Source organism: Cyprinodon variegatus, unplaced genomic scaffold, assembly GCF_000732505.1.
Source record: "Cyprinodon variegatus isolate N-32 unplaced genomic scaffold, C_variegatus-1.0 Scaffold81, whole genome shotgun sequence".
Taxonomy (NCBI): domain Eukaryota; kingdom Metazoa; phylum Chordata; class Actinopteri; order Cyprinodontiformes; family Cyprinodontidae; genus Cyprinodon; species Cyprinodon variegatus.
The window spans coordinates 427761-429965 of NW_015150534.1; the positions used below are offsets into that span (position 1 = coordinate 427761).

The 2205-nt window shown below is 39.4% G+C and overlaps 1 protein-coding gene across 2 annotated transcripts in view; it reads right to left on the reverse strand.

The window, feature by feature from the left end:
* The window catches only part of LOC107083714 (tumor necrosis factor receptor superfamily member 5-like), a 9458-nt gene that overhangs the window by 2785 nt on the left and 4468 nt on the right, over window positions 1–2205 (reverse strand). The gene's annotated exons all lie outside the window — the stretch shown is intronic.

Here is a 2205-nt window from a genome sequence, read left to right on the forward strand (position 1 = left end):
AAAAAATAAACTTTTGCGAGATCTGGCAAAAAATAAACTTTTGCGAGATCCCGCAATACTTTTGCGAGATCTGGCAAAAAATAAACTTTTGCGAGATCCCGCAATACTTTTGCGAGATCTCACAAACCTATTGCGGGATTTCCCAAAACTATTGCGGGATCTCGCAAAAGTTCTTTTTTTCCCCTCCATGTCCCTTTAGGGGCTCCGTATAAAACAATGTTTCAAACCAAACAATAAAAAATATAACAAACTAAAAATGTGCAGCTTGTGGTATCACACAAAGCGCTAGTTTATCAGTTACAAAAATGCATCTAAGAAGAAAAAGTCACTCTGAGCTATGGAAGCTCAAGAGGTCCATTGGTGGAAAGAAATCCAGATATTTCAAAAAATGAATCTTTATAAAAAGAAAATGTGATTAATCAATATTATCCATTAATCACCCAGCCCTAATTTGCGGTTAAACTCAATATCAATACCCAGAAAATGTTCGATAGTCGAACCATGGGGATAAAAAGATGACATAAAGGTAAACAAATATCTTTATCCACAGAAATTTTTTTTTTTTATCTCAACATGCTTTCTCAACATAATTATAAATTATCTAGTTATATATATATGAATAAATTCAAAATAAACAAGAAAAGCCCTCAGAGAGCACAGCCCTACGCCAAGTAGCTCAATTTCCCCGACATATTGTGAACTGCACCTCAAGTTAATACCTCTATTCACAGAATCTTTCGTTTGTTTCTTGCAAATGATGTGAATTCTTAGGTGGCAGCTGGTTCATGGGCTGAGCTAGGTATATCAAAGAAAAGTCTAATTCGGCTACTAACATCGGAATTAGTTGCAAATTTAAAACTACTTTCAGCTAGCAATGACAAGATGCATCTATGAACTCTTCATTCATTGCTGACCTTACAACAATATTATTAGGCTACTACTGTTAGCACTAGCCAGTGCAGGGTTTGACTATCTACCAGAATCTTAATCTATCATGGTCCTTTGGCACAGATAGAAATGAGAACGTAGCAATGTAGTGCAGAGACAGAAATGTGTTGACAGAGCCTATTCTGTAATATATTTACAAATACATTGTTAGACAAACAGGAAACTGTTTTATAACCAAAGTTAATTGCACTGAGAAACATTTTGTAAAAGCGATCTGCTCAGGGACTTTAAACATTTTTTTTTTAACCTGAGGCTAAGCCCCCCTAAATATACGGTCCCAAGACATCCCTGCCTAAAGCGTGCTGTGTCACTCAGTCACCGAAATTCAGTCACACCCATTCCAGTTATACTGTATATTTTAGGGTTGAAACAATTAATTGGATTAATCATGATTAATGATTATTGAAATAATCCTCAAGTTATTTTGCAATAAATGAGTCGTTAACTGGACTATAAAGACTGTAAAACATACCTTTAGCTGACAGAGTGACCCACTTAGGGCAGCAATCATTTCAGCTAGCAATGACAAGATAGCCTCGGGAGACCATCCTGATCTCACCAGCTTTCAAGGTTTCACTCGCTAATCAGTCTGGTGTCAGAGTCTTGGTCTGTTTGTTCCTGTTTTTCTTGGTTATCCATTTGTTGTCCTCTGCTGCCCTCTTGTGTCCTCCCTTGCTCTGTTTCTCTGTCCTGCCAGCACCTGTTGCCAATTTCCTCGTCAGCTCTCTCTTTGTCTCTGTCCCCTTTAAAAGCCCTCCCTCTTCAGTTCCTGTTTGCTGGATCCTCATCTTACTTCCCGTCTATCATCTGCCTGCCTTGTCTCGTCTCTCCCTGGCTTCTGGTTTTGGTTAATCACTGATTTCTCCTTGGTCCTGGTACGTTTGTAATTTTCAGATGGACTCTGATTCCTGCCCCTGGATCTGTTAACCTGAATAAAAATAATTTAATTCACCTCTGCCTTCTGGTCTCTGCATTTGGGTCCTCCATATAAACACAGCTTCATGACATCTGGAGACTCTCCGTTAAAGAAAATATGGAGCAGTTCACCAAACGAACGTCCAATCAGCGTTGGCTTTGAGGCGGGTTGAGGTGTGACGCAACGAGAAGCGCGACAGTTTAGTCTAAAGAACATGGCGGCTTCAGCCGATGAAACTAGCGTTAGCGGGGCTATGGAGCAAGTTTTATCGGAATTACAGAGTATTTCTTCACTGAAAGAAGAGCAAAACACTGCTCTGGAGGCTTTTCTCAGAGGACAAG